Below are 19070 nucleotides of genomic sequence, written 5' to 3'. Positions count from 1 at the left end.
CAGGTTTTGTTCTGTCTTTTTGAGCTTATTTTCTGGGTTTTTAAGAGTTTGGGTTAGTTCTATATTTTGGTCCTCAAGCTCTGAGATTCTTTCTTCTGCTTGGGTAATTCTGCTTTCCATGCTTATCAGTTTGTTATTTATTTCATTCTTTATTACTGTTTTCTCAGATAGCAGCTCCTTTCTAATTTCTTCTTGTGTCTCCTCAATTCTTTTTAATCTTTCCATTAATGTCTTGATCTAGGTTTGTAGTTTGAGACCCTTCATTCTGGGGGCTCTTCATTGTTTGTATTCCGAAGTCAGTTTTCTCAGTGTCTGCCCTCCCAGGGGTCTGGGAGAGACCCATACTCTTCTTTTGGTTTTTCTTCATTTGTGTAGATTTTTCTCTCTCTCCCCCTTTCCCTCCCCTTCTTTAATTCTGTTTATCAGGGAAGGTGGGGTTGCTTTAGTTTCACTTGTACAATCTTCCTGTTCTTCCTTATGAGGGTCCTCTGGCTTTGTTCACTTTTGAGGTTGGAGTGTGGGCTGCGGGCTGTACTTTTTGCAGTTTTGAGGTTAATTGAGAGGGAAGCTGTGATTCAGAATCTATATGCTGATTCCAGCATCCACCAACAGGTGTATGGGCACCCTGGAACCTATTTCCTACTACCTTACAATCTGTTTGTGCAGCGGTATGTAGGTTTGGTTCCTGGATCAAAAGGAGGTACAAAAGAGGAAAACAATGGAGGAAGGGGGGTCAATAGGAAGTTAGAAAGAGAGGAGAGTGAGAGGGAAAACAGACATACATACCAACTAACTGGTGATAAAGAGACACAAGGCCAGAGAGAAGTGAAAAAAACACGTGAGCAAAATTCCCTAAAGGATTCTAATAGATACACAGAGACAGACCAATAAAATCATGAAACAGATAGTGTAAGTCAGAAAACAAATAAAAGTGAGCAAAACAGTCAAAATGATAAAATCAAAAGTCAAAATAAGAGATCAGACTAGCTCTGGAATCTTTCCTGAGTGTCTAAAGTCTATTCAACTTTTATCTCCAGCCTCTCCCCTTTGTTTTCCTTGCAGGCACCTAGATTTACTGGCAGCTTGGGTTTGTTTTTTGTTTGTTTTTTTTTTAGCCTGCTGCCTGGGAGGTCTGTGATGTTGCCTTTGTCTGATACAGCAGGGGAGGGGCTTTGTCTCCAGTTTAGGGATGTTACCTTAGGAACCAAGGTGGAAGCTGCTGATAGGTAGGCGGGGCAATGCAAATCTCTGCCTGGAGAATGGCCGAGGTGGCAGCTTCACTTTTGTAGATCTTTTCTCTCTGCTCGTCTGGGTCCCTGTGTTATCCACTGTGATGGACTGTGCTGGAGTGGGAGGCACCAGGGATCAGCTACACAGCTGGGCGCTGGGTCCGGGCTGCCACCAGCAGGCTGGGATGGAGGAGAGGGTCAGGAGTTCCCTCCTCTGGAGCTAAGAGCCTCGACCAGCACATCCTTAAGATATGCTGTTCCCTTACACAAGCATGGGATTGTGTGCTGAGTGTCTCAGCCAGGGTGGGCCCAGAGCTCCAGAGCTCCAAATCTCCAAAGGGCAGACGGTGGGTGGCGAGAGTGGTCCTGGGTCCCTCACAGGGTACTTCAGCCAGAAATAGGACTGGTATCTCCGAGGGGTGGGTGCCCAGAGCCTCCCTGGGTGACTGGCAGCTTGGTGCTAGGTGCTGGGTGAGACAATGTAGCCAGGGAGGGAGCCAAAACCCGGGACTCCTGCATGGGCAGGAGTCACATAAAGTGGAGAAGTAGCAGCCGGGGGCCGCAATACCTGGCCCTGCTTGGGACCTAAGATCCCCAGGCCTCAGACCAGTTCTGCTGACAGTGGGCAGGAGAGTGGGGAAAGAAAAGTAAGAGTCTTTTTGGGAACTCACATTCGGAGAATCTCACAAATCCACCTATGTCATCACCATCTTACCAGAACCTTGATAATTGACCTTGTAATCAAGCACTACATGGATTGTGCTAAGGTTATCTTAGGTTATGTTTTTAATCAAGACAATGTTGGTTGGTACCAACTGAGAAATTTAACATTTATATATTTGAACTAAATAAGGGGGGATCAGATAAGGAATGAAAATGGATTAAAAGAATTAGATAGTATCGTTTTCTTTTGTCTAAGTTTCTCACTTCCTGTGTCAATGACTTCTTCCATGTGATTGAGAAAAAGGAAGCTGTAGCTAAAAGTAGCCAAGGCCTGCAGTACTCTCTTTTAGAGCCCAAAGGAAAGATATTATTTTTCTCTCCAAGAATCCATGCAGAAAAATCCCAGGGAAGAGTTCTGATTGGGCAATTAGAATCACATGTCCACGCCTTGTACAAATTAGCATTGGCAGGAAGGAGTGTGAGAATTGTTCAGTCTGGGCTGGAGGCTAGCCCATGTAGCAGCCTGGCATAATATAGAACACAAAGTTAAATGGATAACATGGATGAAACATGCCCCAAAAGAATGTGTTACCCAAAGATGTGGAATTAGGTAATGAGCACAGTGCTCACTATTTTGAATGTCTGTCTTCAAAGTAGACTATTAGCTCTTTGGGAACAAAGGCCTGATCTGGTTTTGTTTCTGGCACATGGAAGACACCTTATAAATGAACGCTGGATGAATGAGTTTAAATTTTCATTCATAGAAACTTAGTTTTGACTTTTTGTAATAATAGAATTAGTAGTCATTTATAGACAGCCTCCTACATCTGGTTATTTTTCCTCATTTAATCCTTGAAATAATACTATTTCCGATTGAGGAAAGTAAAGCTTAGAGTTATTCAAGAACTTGTCACACTGAAATAGAGCAAGATTCAAACTTCATTCTTATCTGAATCCCAAACTCGTGTTTTTCCATGGCAACATATTGCCTTTAAAGGTAAACAGTAATGCTTTATTATAGATCCATGCTTTTTCCCTGCTCTCAAATCATCTCAGAGATAATCTACACCAGGTAATTTCGAATCTGATCATCCACAAAAATCACCATGGGTGCTCTTGCTGATTTCTGGGCCTTGCTCCTGGTAACTTTGACTTAACAAGTGCTGAGTAGGACCTGCAAATCTACATTCCAGCTACTATTATGAAATATTACAAGCAAGAAAAACACAGAAAAAAATGAACACTCTTGTATTTACCACCAAGTTTAAAAATAAAATGCATCATGTATAAAGTCCCCATTATACCCTTCCCCCAAAGAGGTTGCTTTTATCCTAGATTTCATGTTTACTATTTCAATCTGCATTTGTATATCGTTGCAACAAATATGTGTGTCCATATGTAATATACCATAATGTTTGTTATATTTTAACTCTGTATACATCTTTTAATCTTATATACTCTTCCACAATTTTCTTTGGTCTCTCAACTGTATGTTTTGGCTTGTAAGTATCTATATTGATGAATATAGTACTAGTCCTTTGGTTTTCACTGCTATATAATATTCCATTGTTTGAATTTACCACAACTTGTTTATCCATTTTTTCACTGACGAACATTTAAGATGTTTTCAAGTTTTCACTTTTACAACGTTCCAGTGGACATTTTTTAACATATTCTTTTTTGCACATGCATGATAGTTGTTCTAAATTATAAGAAGAATAATTATTGGGTCATATGGAATGGTGAGTCTGTATATTTTTCAAGACTGCTCAGGTGATTCTAATAGACAGCCAAATTAAAGAACTACTGAGTTTGTACCAACTCCAATATGTTATATTTCATTGCTTCTCAAACTTCAATATTCAGATGAATTTCCTGGGGACCGTGTTAAAATGCAGGTTCTGACTCAATAAATCTGGGTGCAGGATTCTGAATTCTAGCAAACTCCCAGATAATACCTATAATGGTGCTCTGTGGATGATATTTTGAGTCTCAAGTTCTAGCTGAGCAAAAATGAAAGCTCATTCTTTCAACAAAGTTTACTAGGCACTTAATACGGGTTTGGGACAAAAGATATAAGAAAGAATAAGAAGTGTGAACATACATTCCTTTTAATCTGAGATGATCCAAGTTTATGCCTGAAATCTCCATGACCCTGTGTGGATGACAAATTTCATGAACAATTTCTGTATCTCATACTCTAAGTAGAAAAGTTGATGGAATCAGTAGCTTTCTCAAAGGTAAACTCTCTCCCCCATGAAAGAGATTCCAGCATCAGAACTGTATTCAATGTCAGCATCTTTTACAGTGCAAAATTGGAAGCTACAGGTGTGCTTCTCAGAAGGCACTCCTCCAAATAGCAAAGGATCAAGAAAGAAATCTAGAATACCTTCCTATTTCATAATTTTTTCTCCTTCCTAATATGCTATTGAATCACTTGATTTTATACCAAATGATATGACCACATGGAAACACAAACGCTAAACCCAACAAAAGCAATGGTTATGGGGCCATGAAATGTCACTGAAGATAGTGTCATTAGGATCTTGATTAAAACTGCTGGGGTTAGATTAAACAGTTTTGAAAAGACCACAGACACATCTCTAATGTACTCTGCCCTGCCTTGCTTTTTTCTCTGCACACTCTAGAACACAGGGCGATTTTTTTTCACTCACAACCAGTCCTTCCTTGACTTCAGGAGATGTGTCTCTAATTCAAGGTAGAAAGCAGTTAGAGAAAAAAATGACGGGCACTCATTGCCTTCACTTCAAATGCTAATCTATAGAAAGTAAAGACACATGTCCTCACCCTGGTGCGACGACGCTCCTTGCCTTGCAGGGAGATGAAATAAGCACTTGACTTGGAGTCCAGTATCTGCGCTCAGCTTCCAAGCTGCCACCAGTGTGATCTTGTGAAAGTCGCTTGCCTTACTGACCTCCCAATTCAGTGGTTTCTAGAACAAAAGATAATTTGTTATGCAAAGACCACAGAAAAACTATGCTACAGACAAAGGTTTGTACAGGTAGAAACACAGATTTCTCACTGACACAGAGCCAGCGTGAGTTTATAGACCTTTGCTCCCAAAGAGGTGTGTGTGTGAACAGCCAAATACATCTAGCCATAAAAATTGAACTTGGTGTAAATGCATTTTAACTTCACAGTTCCAGTTGACCTTTATTAACTCTGAAAAATGTGGAACATTATAATAGATAATATAGGATTAGTCATATACACTAAATATTTTATAAGAATTAATAATTTTTTTTTTCAAATGAGCTGAATGCAAAGGCAAAATTTCTGGAAATGCAGTAGCCCCTAAGTACCTTTATGTAATAATTATTGACTTCTTGATTATAAGCAGGCCTGAAAGTAATGTCTCTTTTTAATTAGTTTCCTGATGACTTTCTTTTTCTTTTTTAATTAAACAATGCCACAGACAAACTTTTGAAGCTAAAGACACTTTAATGGATATGATCTGTCTGCCTTTCTTTTCCTGACTGTATTCATTATAGGCAAATCAATGAAAATTGATAAACTCGTGATGGAAAAAAGGAATATATTTGTATTCATTACAGAGGATTGGAGATGATAATAAAATGAAATGTTGTTATAGTGAGATATAAACCCAACCTACAAAATTGTTCAATATGAGAATAGCTAGATACATTTCATTACCATGATCGGGAGCAGCTCAGAAGCGGAAGCCAATAATTTTAAAAGTCTTGAGCACAGGGTTATGCTGACTATACAGTTCAATACGTTAATTGACAATAAATCCTGCTTGCCTCTAAAAGGCACTTGACTAGTCATTTTCAAGATGGTCATGATTTTTTATGATGCGGAACTTTTAATTTACAGGGATGATAAAAATAGATTTACTTTCAGCCACTTGTATTTGATTTAATTACCTAATCAACCATAAATCATCTACTATTGAAAAAGTAATTTAACATAGATGATATTTGGCTGTCATATTTTGGGGTTCCTACTAGGGAGAGTTTGGTGAGTGGAGAGGAAAGAACTTTAGGCACGGAAAATCATCTATACTTTTCTACAAAGTCTGAAAGCAGTCTGAGCAATTGAAATCAGATGACTTGGCTCCACCTTCGAAAACACTCAGTTGACATCTTTCCTACTTACTCTCTAAATATGCCTTGGAAAGGTGTGATAGTGTCATCATAGTGAGAAAAAAATTGGGGATTTTTTTTTTTTGCATTTTTCTAGCCCTTCTATGCTGTCATATTTGCCCTCCCCCCGCCGTGACAATTTGATGTGAATCTAAAATACGCAACCTGTAATCCCGCGCCTTTGGGAGGCTGAGGTGAGTGAATTGCCTGAGCCCGCGGGTTCAAGACCCACCTGGGCAGCAAGACCTCATCTCTACAATAAATTTTTTAAAAAATCAGCCAGGCATGGTAGCGCATGCCTGCAATTCCGGCTACTTGGAAGGCTGAGGCAGAAGGATTGCAGGAGCCCAGCAGGTCGAGGCTGTGGTGGCCAGGAGCGGCCACTGCACTCCTGTCTGGGTGACAGAGTGAGATTCCAGCTCAAAAAAAAAATAAAAAAGATTAACCATGGAAAACAGAGAGACTCAGCTCAACAAAAACCTGCTAGATCAAATGCCTGATTGATAGATGATGATGGTTACTTATGATTAAAGAAGATAGGTGTGGTTTTCCAGAATAATTAGAGGCCCTGAAGTCCCGGTGTCAGAAAACCAGCTAGAATGTCTTTTTCTAGGCTTGGTTAGACAACTCAGACACTCCCCTTTTCTATTTGCTTCTCCAGGAAATTAAAGTCTGCAGTCCTTTTGTGCCCATATGCTAATCTAGCCACCTGCTTCCAAAAGGCAAATTTTATCTTGTCACTGGCTGCTAGAAACTTTTCAGTGGTTTCCCATCATGCTCAAGATAAAGTCTAAACTTTAGACAAAACCTCTCCTTAGCACTTCAGTCTCTGTCAATACCATACTACATGCCCCAAACATTCAACTCCTACAAAATTATGACTTATTGGCTGACTGGCTGGTTGGATAGATGAATAGATGGTTGTATAGATGGTTGGATGGATGAACAGATGAATGAATAAGCAAATCAATTAATTAATGAACTCTCTTTTCTTTTCTAGTGGTATTTAACTATAGTCCTTAAAATATCTTCCCTTGGTCTAAATCATTCTACACCTGTAAGAGAGTCTGAATATTATTTACTCCACAGTGCTGAGGTGGTTAAATCCTTGGGTGAAATTCAATCTTACTCATTGTTCTAACTGTCATGTTGGTTTGGTTTCTGGGAGTTCTTGAGGTGCTGGTAGTAGGCATCATTTTCCCTAATTCGTATCACACTTAATTGTCTCTGTATGGCAACCATGATCAGATTTCTAGCTTTTGTTGTTGTTGCTGTTGTTCTCCCTCTTCTATTTTCTTTGGTGTCAACCTTTAAAACCTACCTCTTAACTATAGATGACTGTAGTTCTTGGCTCACATGTAGAGTCAAAATGAGTGGTAGGTATTACACTGAGTTAGTTAATAGATTTTCAGCTTCTAACACAAGATTTCCTCAAGTTTGAGGATGATCTCTGGGATTAATTTTTCCCAAACTTCATATTAGTTTTGCAAAATAAAAATGCCTTATGCAAAAGGCTAATAATTTTTGAATTTGTATAATGGATACAATGGGTTCATTATTCTAGTCCATTTGCACGGATACATGGAATTTATTATTTTATCTGGTTAAGCTCTATATATTAAAATGAGAAAAAGATATGAATCTCATGATACCTAAAAACATATGGGTGTGTTTATATCTACTATTGAAAGGAAAATATAGCCCAGTTATATTTCAATAACAAAATATTATCTAAAACACAATTACGTTCATTTCTATCTGCCCTATCCCAGTTCATGAGCATAGACCTATATTTTTACAAAATAACACTAGTATTTCCCAGGCCATTTTATATTCTGCTTTATTCATTTCATAGTTGATCAAAAACATTTTCCATATTTCCACACAGTTTTCATAAATGATAATTTTAATATCTGCATAATAGCCTATCATCATGTTGATGTAACATCATTTAGTCCGTCATTCCCCAATGGATGGACATTTTTGTTATTCTGTTTTTGTTGCCTTCATTGTCATCAGAGATAATGCTGCAAAGACTAATAAAATTGTTGAATATAAAAAGTCTGATTAAAATTTTTCATCGACTTATCCTTTCTCTAAAAAGTATTTGATTATCTCAGAACTTATAATGTACTTAACTTCTACTTTCATTTTCTTTTTTCATAGGTTTGCAGCCTTATCGAAACCTCTTTTCTCTAACTTTAACTTAAGAAACATATTAAATACAGTTTACACAATAACACAAATTTTGTGTGAAACCAACCTGGATTCAAAAGTTTCTTCCAACCCCGTAATATCTGTGAGAACTCAGAAAGATGATTGAATGTTTCTAGGTTTCAGTGTTCTGCAAAATAGAATAATGCATACATCATGAGTTTATTACAGAGAAAAGTTTAAGAAAACTTTTGTTGATGCTCAATATTTTTATTATTACTGTATTTTGTTTGAATAGTTTTAAAAAGTTGGGCTCAGTGAGAGTAGAGGTATGTCTAAACACTGTAACAGAAATATTTTTTGTTTGGTTTATTTGTCTGTTTTCTTCCCACTTTCCATTTCAATAACCAGAAAGTCCTGTGCTGGTAATAGATCACTTTTAGAGTATACATGCCTAACTAGCCATATTAACCTTTCCCTGAGATGTCTTCCGCCAATACTATATAATTTATTCATAAAAATAAATTTTAAAGCCGGGCTCGGTGGCTCAGCCTGTAATCCCGCGTCTTTGGGAGGCTGAAGTGAGTGGATTGCCTGAGCCCGTGGGTTCGAGACCCTCCTGGGCAGCGAGACCTCATCTCTACAATAAATCAAAAAATCAGCTGGGCATTGGTAGCGCGCGCCTGTAATTCCAGCTACTTGGAAGGCTGAGGCGGAAGGATCGCCGGAGCCCAGCAGGTCGAGGCTGCGGTGTCTGGGAGCGGCCACTGCACTCCAGTCTGGGCGACAGAGTGAGACTCCAACTCAAAAAAATAAAATAAATAAATAAATAAATAAATAAATAAATAAATAAATAAAAATTTTAAAGTAAATGACAACAGTTGAATAAGTATCCCACCTTTTTAATAATCATGGTGATGCATTGAGATGGTTTTGAAGTTTTCACCATTGTAAGAAACACTGCAGTCAACAACTTTGTGTGTTAAGCATTTCTTTCACATGAGGATTATTTCCTTAGGATGAATTCCTGCATTTGAAATAATTATGCTAGATAATTTAAACATTTTAAACTGGACTCATTTTGATATTATATTTTTCTGAAATGTTGTACCAATACAACTAAACCTGCTTGGTTAGTAATAACTTGAAGAAACAGTTTAGAGAGCTCCAAAAACTGCATTTAGCTAGTTGAATGAGACAAGATTTGTGTTCTGGGAAATGTCATATGTATACATGCTTCCTTTTATATTTTGTTGTTTCAAACTATATTTGTATATCAAATAACCAAAAAAAATGTTGTTTCCATATTAAAAATATCGTGGTTTCCACTTCAAAATTTACAAGGAGAGAACTAGAAATTAACTGCAAAATGATATTGTGATAGGGGGAAAATGTGAAAAGAACATTTACTTTACTAAAAACTTCTGTAGCTGGTAAAATACAATAAATCTCAGTCAGGTTTAGTCTAATTTTGTCTTCCTTTATGTGTCTCACAAATGTCAGTCAGACATTTGCTTAAAATAATATTCTATGTTTAAACTTTTTGGCTCATGGAAAGGTTTGCTTGTGGTTGTTGTTATTAAGAAATGGTGATTTTTATTTCCTCTTAGTTATAAAGTTGTTCTAGACTAGAATGTCAGAGTGTGGGAATGTCTAAGCTTAGAACTTCCACCAACATACTTTCCATCCCCCTCCCCTTGTCTTTGCCTCGCCCTTCTTTCCTCTCTCCCCTTCTTTCTCTCTCCCTTTCTCCTTTCTCCCTCCCTTGTGCATTCTCTCTCTCTCTCTCTCTCTCTCTCTGTCTGTCTTTGTCTTCCCTGCACCAAGACAAATTATTCCTAGTCTGTCAAATGTTCATTCACCTTTGCTAATGAGTAGCTAACAGGTTTTGGCGTCCTTGGAGGCACAGGGATAGAGAGGACTGTTGGATCATGGGATGGCCTGGTGTGTTGTAATTGTGCATATGGGAACCTTAAATCCTGCCCCAGAGCTGTTTCCTAGTTTCTCCAATAGCTTCCTGGAGCACAGGATGTTTAGAAATACAGCTCTATTTTAAAACCTCCGAACTGCCACTTTATCTGGCGGCATCTTCCCCTCTTGGAATTGATAACATGTTGACTGTGAGTCATAATGGTAACTTCCTCATGAACATCTGATGTTGTGAAATTAACAAAGACGAAAACTCCCCAACAGTTGAAGCCAAGAAATGAATTATAAAAATGTACTTCAGTCACAATACCAGAGAGAATCCGGTTATGAATTAGTAACAGATGGGAAAATGCTATTCACTTCCAGTTTTACATAAATGTCTATAATGCTTGTTCTGATCATAAGTTTTTATTTCTTTCAGAGCTTCATTATGGTTCTAGCAAGATTCACCATTAAAAAAATAATAACAAGCTTGGTTTAGGTAGATGTTATTTTATCTCTTCCTGATTGTTAAGTTTTAAAAAAGTAAATAATTCAGGCGAAATATATATATATATATTTCATTGCTTACTTTTTATTTTATAAAATAAATCACTATACATTCCCTAAACAACTCGGTCAAATATATTTATTTATTTTTAGGTTGGCATCTATGCTTTTAGTTAACAGAGTCTCTAACCACCAAGTTTTTCCATATTACTACTGTTTTCACACAATCTTAAAAAGTAAAACATACTTAGTGTTTGCAGAAAATTCATGATGCAAAAACTGCCTATATCAACACCATGCCTTGGTACTAATATCAGGCACAAAACATAAGCTTTCCTAGATTTCCCTGGATAGTCTTCTTCTTTGAGAAAGTCCCACCCACTTTCTGAACCACTTGGCTACCATCTTTGCTGATGCTCTTACCAGTTTCCCCAAGTTTGCTGAGATCAAGGTTGAAGCCCTGGGTCTGAATAACCTTCATTTCCAATATGCTGAACTGTGCTGAGTCAGTTCTTTGCTCCTGGTCTTGGATGAAATGCCACATCATGAGATGGGGTATGAGATTCAACTTCTTGAGGTACATGCAAGGGCACGCACTGGAACCTTGAAGTGTGAAAGATCAGCTCTCCATGGAATGAAACTTAACAAAGGAAAGCAAGTGATAGAAGGATCTTGGAAAATAAGTTCTTCCTCTTTTCTCCTTTATCAAGACTTTTTCTTGGTGTAGCTCCTCCTTGCAACACTTTCTAAGGACATTCTTTCTGCTGGGCCATTCACTGATGTGCCTTTGTGCAGCTGGTTATGACATCATCATCAAAATGCAGAGTAGAGCATTACCTCATCTCAGTCCTTGCCTCTCCTCCACTTTTTCCTTATCCTCATTGTCCTGGATTCTCAACTTTCAAAGAATCAGCACTTTAATCCTTGGCTCAATCTCTGCTTTTTAGATATACACCCAACCACTTTGGGCTGCATAATTATTAACACTTCCTCCTTTTGCTCTTTGAAGCGATAACATCAACTTCTCTCTAGAAGAGAAAACTTTGGGAAAAAATGAAATGGAGTATAGTAAGTTGAATGGTGGCCCCCAAAAAAGATGTGTTCAAGTCCTGACCCCTAGTATCTGTGAATTTGACCATATATGGAAACAGGGTCTTTACAGATGGAATTAAGGATCTCAAGACAAGATAATGCTGGATTTAGGGTGGGCCTAAAGCCAATGATGGGTGTCTTATAAGAAACAGAAAAGACGAAAATACAGAGGCACAAAACATAAAGGGGCATGTAAAGACAAGGACAGAGGTTGGGGTGATATAGTTACAAGTCAAGGTGCATCAAGGATAGCCACAGACACCATAGGGCAGGCAAGAGGCAGTGACATTCTCCCCTGAGCCTTCAGAAGGAATCGACCCTGGTGATTTTTTTGATCTGGAACTTCTTCCCGGTTGATGATATTTTGTTATAGCATTCATAGGAAAAAACACAGAGAGGATGAAAATTTTAAATGGCATTATTTTTCTGAGAGGAGAGAACTGGGCTTGAATTGACTCATGCTTGTCTTTAGGACTTAAAAAAAGAAAAAGAAAAGTCACTCCTGCACATTCCTTGAGTCCTCTTTCAGATATGTATTTCTTGCAAGCAACAGTGGTTAAACTATAGACAAAGAAAAAAGATAAAGGCTCCTTGGTCTCCAGTTTTGTAGATCCTGGTATTTTGCCAGCCTATGAACTCTCCTTACACTAAGACTCACTTCACTGATGCTTTATTCACCACTGCTTTCTGCAGTGGGCTAGGCCATCCTTTCCAAACAGAAGCCATTCTCCAACCTGGTGAACAATTATTGGTACTTTAAATATTAGCTCAAGAAGATTGAAACAGGACCCCTATCTATCCCCATGCACAAAGGTTAACTCAAATGGATCAGAGACCTAAATGTAAAACCTCAAACCTTAAAAAAGGAAGGAAATACCCTCATGGAAATTGGAACTGGCATCCAATTCCTGAACAAAACCCAAAACCCACAGGTCATAAGAGAGAAGATAGACAAGTGGGACCTTATTAAACTGACAAGCTTCTGCAAGGCCAAAGAAACCATCAAGAGAGCAGGGAGACAGCCTACAGACTGGGAAAAAGTATTTGCCAACACCAGGTCTGACAAAGGCTTAACATCCTGGATCTACAAGGAACTAAAATGTGCTGAAAAGAAAAAAATGGGCAAAAGATATGAACAGACACTTCACAAAAGAGGACATCCGAGCAGCCAACAAATACATGAAGAAATGTTCAACCTCACTAATCATCAGGGAGATGCAAATCAAAACCATACTGAGATACCATCTAACTCTAGTCAGAATGGCAATCATCAACAACTCAAAAAATAACAGCTGCTGGAGAGGGTGTGGCAAAAAGGGAACACTTCTACACTGTTGATGGGAGTGTAAACTAGTGCAACCTCTGTGGAAAGCAGTGTGGCAATTCCTAAAAGCTCTAAATATCAACCTTCCATATGACCCCCCAATCCCCCTACTGGGAATATACCCTGAAGAACTCAAATCATTCTATAAAAAAGATACCTGCACACATATGTTTATCGCAGCGTTGTTCACAATAGCAAGAACCGGGAAACAACCATGCTGCCCATCAAAAGAGGACTAGATTCAAAAAATGTGGTACATATACATGATGGAATATTACGTAGCCATAAAAAAGAACAAAATCGTGAATTTTGCAGCAACCTGGATGGAACTAGAGTCTATAATACTGAGTGACCTCTCACAGAAACAAAGATCCGAGTATCACATGTTCTCACTCATATAATGAACCTTGAACATCCAATGTAATACTATAAGAAAATGACTGACAGTACTGGGAAACTATGTGGGGGGAAGGGAGATGGGATGAACAATAGCAAATATCTGTCTGGGGATGGGGAAACACCTCTTATCAACAGGGTGCCTGAATGAAACATAATTGTCCACCTAACCCTTAACTATACCCCACAAAACCATAATAAAAAATATTGATTATGAAAAAAAACAATTTGGGCAAAAATAAAGTGCAAACAAGTGCAAGAAGTCAAAAAAAAAAATTTCATCTTTGCCTGGTTGAAATTGCATCCTCCCTATTTCTATCCATTTTCCTCCATTTCTTCATTGGTTTTTCCTGGGAGCAAATCTTTAATAAATCACTTACACCTAAAATAAAATAAAATAAAATAAAATAAAAATTAGCTCAAATGTCACCTCTTCTAAAATGTCTTCCTGGTCTTCCCCATCATTGAGCACTCCCTCCTCAGTGCTCTTGAAGTACCTAATATCTTCTTTTTGAGAGCACCATTCACCCTTTGCTGCAATTGTAAATTTGATTTTCCATATCTTCCACTAAACCAGCATGCGTTTTTGTGTTCAGTGTGGCCTGTGCATGCCTACATAAAATAAACAGTGGAGCTGGTTTGCAAGGCAGGATTCTTGGTGCCATGTCTAAGAACAATTCCAAGTTCAGAAATTATGTTCCTCTCATATCTTTTTCATTCTAGCTAAGCTGCTTACTCCTATAGCCAATCTTTCTTCCTAAAGGCAACACTTTATTTGTGAAAGTGCTTTTTAAAAAAGAGGGGATATGTGCATTATTTTAGAGAGACTTTCTAAAGAACCATAACAAGTCTATTTGAATCTTTTATTTGGTATTAACTAGATATTTTATCATAAGTGAGCAGGGAGTTTCTGGTTCACTAGTCTTTATTGCTTTCTTGAATGCATTTCAACCTTTTCCATAGTTCAAGTCCATATAATCCCCAATCCTTTTTTCCTTCAAATTTTAACTCCTTCGCTATGTTCCTCATAACTCCTCCTGTTAAAGTCTCCCAGTATTCACTGTTGAGTCGTCATCTTAAATGAAGATATACTTTGAAGGCTTGGTGAATTTTGCCTTTTAAACAGGACTGTAACAATTTGAGTACTTCAGCTCGTCTCACCCTTAGCCAAAAGAACTCGTTCCAAGAATTTCACTTCCTTGATTCAGAGTGACCTGAGGGAGCACTGTTCTGCAGTAATGTGATCTGCAATGGGTTTATGTTTGGAGGAGCCCTCATCTTGGTCCTGGAATAATTAAGAAAATATTCTTGATGTCCCTCTGATTTCCTGTAGAAGGACGCAGTGACTATTACTGCAGTTTCCTTTTTGCAGTAATAGTCTTGTCTCCTTTCTTCCAACTTGTTCTGTTCAACATGGGGCACCACTTTCTTCCATAACCTCATCTTTTGTTACATATTTTGTGGATTAACCATGGAGAGTTTTGGGGGGCCTTTCTCTGTATGCCTGTATATGCTATCCTTTCTGAATGGAATGACCTTTCTCTCCTTTGCACCAGGCAAGCTTGCTCTTAGCATGCAGAGGGAAATCTCAGTTCTCCATAAAATTTGACTCCCCAGAGCACTTTTGTCCTGTCCCAAAATAATCTATTGAGATGTGAGTCTGTTCTTTGTCTCTGCTGCTCTAGAAAGTTTCAATAAATGGATACACTTTTTTCTTCTCCCTCACAAGACAGTAGCTGAGACTGAGTATTCTGTACTCTGTTTTCCAGCCTGCATACAGATGTGGTGAAGGGAAGACAGATGTGGACGTACCATCAAACACACTTTCAAAAACACTGTCTTAAATCATTCTGAGCAGAGCAACCACTTGTAGAAGTTGTCCAACGAACCATCTGCTACAGAGTACAGAGCTGGGATTGGGTAGTCTCCATCACAGGACATGTGTTTATGATAAAGCAATGCCTGGTTTGAGAATATCAGCATGTAGGAATAACAGTGTCAGAAGATGGGCAAACTTTAAGTTGGAACAAAAGAGGGAGGAAGGTAGATGGGGAGAGAGGAAACTAAATTGAAGGTGAGAGGCAAATCTGTAAGATCTGAGTCCAAATCTAAGTCTACTCAATTATATAGTTTCTCTAGACCTACAAAGTGACAGAGAGCTCAATCTATCCCCAATACAGTGTTAGGTAATCTACTATTAAATTCTTTACAGAGTCACTTAGTAATGAAATCATCAAATATGGTCAAATTACCTAACACTGTATTGGGCATAGATTGAACACTCTGTCACTTGAAGAATTTACTATTAAATCCTTTACAGAAAAGGACATCAAATCTCAGTGATGGCATTGGAGAACCAAAATTTGTGCTTAATATCAGTGTGTCTGACTGTAAAGATGATCGCGTTAATCTATCAGCTCATCTCTTTTTATGAAGCCAGTGCACTAGGCCTCTCATTTGGCCATACTTGGTCTCATATGGACCCATTCCTGGTGGGACCAGCCTCTATCTATAGAAAAAGAAACCCAAGACAAGCGAAGCCTAACTCACTATTGGAGACACCAAATGAAGTTCTATGATGCCTAGTTCAGTCCCAATTCCTAACAAGATTTTCTCACTACCAAAGAAGGCAGTAGAATAGAAACTTAATAGTCAGCCTGGAAATTTTCTAAGTCCTTCTGCCTCTCTCAGTCATTTGCTTTGCCCTACAGTCTGTAGTAAAGACCTATTGGCATTCACAGGCAGAAGACTTCCATCTCCCCTGAGGGGATCAATCTTTGGCTAACCTGGATGAGCCTCTTCTGCCATCACTTTTGATTTCTTTTATGGCCCCCACTGGAGCTTAAGACTTATTGTAAGAATCTGCTCAGTCAGAGGGTTCCAGAGGGGACCATTGGAGTTTATGGAAAATTTTCCATCTGCTAAACAACCTTTAGAAAAGAGTTTAGTTATTGACTTCCTGACTCATCCCTCCACCTCCCCAGCCAATCTCTGGGGTGAGAGTTTATGTTCTTTGATGTCAAGTATATCTTGAAGGTCTAGCACCATTGTTGACATAAAATGTTCATTTGATGAGAGAGCAAATTGACTTGGAGTTTATGATTGACTTTGTTGTTTCATTATCATTTAAATATGTTCAAGTTTTTCCCAACTCTACCTAGTATGTTCCTGTCTCTCTCCACTCTTAAATGCACATAGATGACATTCCCATTTGCCCTCTTTTGGAGTTTGAGAAATAGATACACGGCTCCAAGTTCTAGCTCTTAAATCCCCCATCATCCACTAAGCTCCTTGAGATTACTCTGCAAATCACTACAGTTTAAGGACACCATGCCTTTAAAAAAAATAGGTTGATAAAAGTGTTGATTTAAAGACTTTCTCAGACTTTGTTTTATTCTATAGGTAAAACTAGAGGGAAAAAGATAAGTCTTCATCCACCTAGGGATTTCTTCAAAACCTGTGACTGAAAGGATACTTGACCATAAACCTACCATTTCCAATCATAAGTGTCAGAGTTGGGAGATAATTGGGTTCATAAGGAACAGTTACAAGTAACCAAAGGAGTAATTAAAGCAGGACAAGGAGCAAACTGAATTCAGCAAGATTATGCTGCCATGGCACAGCAATGGATCGTAAGTAAATAGTCAAAGTGTGGCTATTTGCTGTAAAAATATTTACTGTAATAATTTCTGTAATGGTAGACATTATGCTACATGTTCTATATAAATTATAGTTTTTAATTCTTGCAATGTCTCCATGAATGAATATCTTATGCCCATTTTACAGATGCTAAAACTGAATCTCATGGTTTTAAATGTCTATTTTTTTTTTAGATCCTGTGTGTGAGGTTTGACTTTTTTACTTTCTATATATCAAAAGGTTAGCTTGAGATTAAGGGTCAAGACTGTTGAGACTAATTTAAATGGTAATTCTGCTACTGAGTCTGTTTAATAATTTGATATTAGCCTAGGAGACATCAATAATCCAAAGTACATAGGTCCTGGAACTGGGGGTTCTGAATTTGAATCCTGGCTCAGTCACTTTCAATGTGGCTTTCCTTGTCTAGAAAACAAGAACTATAGTGTTCAGGTTTTGGAACTTTGTGGGGAAGTAAGTGAACTAATATTTTAAAATAAATGCACAATAAATGTTGGACTCTGTTTCTCACAGCTTAGTGTCAATTGTCTATCACCTCTCATATAACATACTGTCTTATCCATCACCCTCTGAACTTCCACAGATGTTTATCCATTCCTGTCTTATAGGACCTGACAATTTCTACTTGCATTGTGCACAAAACTAAGGCTAGCATCCTCACACCTAGTAGAAATAGAAACTCATCTCACCATTGAGTGTATTAGTCAAGTTTCTCCAGAGAAACAGAATAGGAAGCATGTATAAATAATGATGGTGATAGTAAGACAGATAGATAGATAAACAAGGATATATAAAGAGATTTACTAAAAGGTATTGGGTCATGCAACAATGAAAGCTTACAAGTCCCAAGTTCTGCAGAGTGCCAGCAGGTTGGAGGACCAGGAGAGGCAATAGAGTCATTCCAGTTCAAAGGCCAGCAAACCTGAACTCCAAGAAGAGCCAATACCTGAGTTTCAGTTTGAAGGCAGGAAAAAGCCAATACCCCAGATCAAAGACAGTCAGGCAGGAGAAAGTTGGGATTCTTTTCAGGCCTTCAACTGATTGGATAAGACTCACCCACATTATAGCGACCAATTTGCCTTATTCAGTCTACCAATTAACACCCTCATAGGAACATTCAGAATAATGTTTAACCAAATATCTGGGCACCCCTTGGCCCAATCAAGTTAACACATAAAATTAACCATTACACTGAAAAAGTGAACTTCTGCGAAACGGCCCCATCAACAATCCCTTCTCTCAAAATTGGCATATCTCTCTCCTACTCACGTGCTTCTCAGGTCATATTATTTGCTCTTGGTTGCCTCCAGAGAGTTTCCTTAGATAGTAATTAGAGTACAGGTGTTAAAAATCTTATCAGCACTTTCTAGTCACCCACAAGGAGCATGAGGACCTCCCAGGTACTTAGGGTTCTCTATCCAGCCTCCTGCCATCTGCTCTTTTCTTTCTCTCTTTTCTAGGGAACCTCCAAATTCCACCCATTTGGTGCTTAATTTTCCTCAAAGCTCATCGGGGTTTTAAAGATGCAGCTCACTTTGAGTTTGGGAGAAAGGAGGCTGAGGATTATGCATAACCTGCAGCTTCTCCTAGGCTATCCAGCTAAGAAACAGTGGATCCAGGATTTGGATAGTCTGCATTTTCCTTCACTCTGCTGGGACTTCTCTTTTGGACATGGGAGAAGCCCGTGTTAGAAGGTGTGGTGGCATACCAAAGAAAAAAAGGAAAACAATCAATGCAGACAGAGATTGAGATGGAATAAAGGGCTTCCTTCTCCAAGAGCTCTATTGGATTAAGGTAGCAAAGAGAAAAGGTACCAAATTTTTTGTGTGTTGAGTAGTCATAGTAGTAAAAGCACTCATTGGGTGTGATCAGGTAATTAAGAAAGGCAATTTGCTGTGGATTTTGAGTCTTTACAAGATTGACAGTCTTAACACTCATTAAGCCAGGTGCTCTCTGGCTTCTTCCAGTATTGCCAAGCTACAGAGAGCTGAGGCTGAATTGCCCCGTCTG

This window comes from Carlito syrichta, unplaced genomic scaffold, assembly GCF_000164805.1.
Source record: "Carlito syrichta isolate Samal-C Ts95f unplaced genomic scaffold, Tarsius_syrichta-2.0.1 Scaffold307346, whole genome shotgun sequence".
NCBI lineage: Eukaryota > Metazoa > Chordata > Mammalia > Primates > Tarsiidae > Carlito > Carlito syrichta.
Note: the sequence above shows the minus strand (reverse complement) of the source record.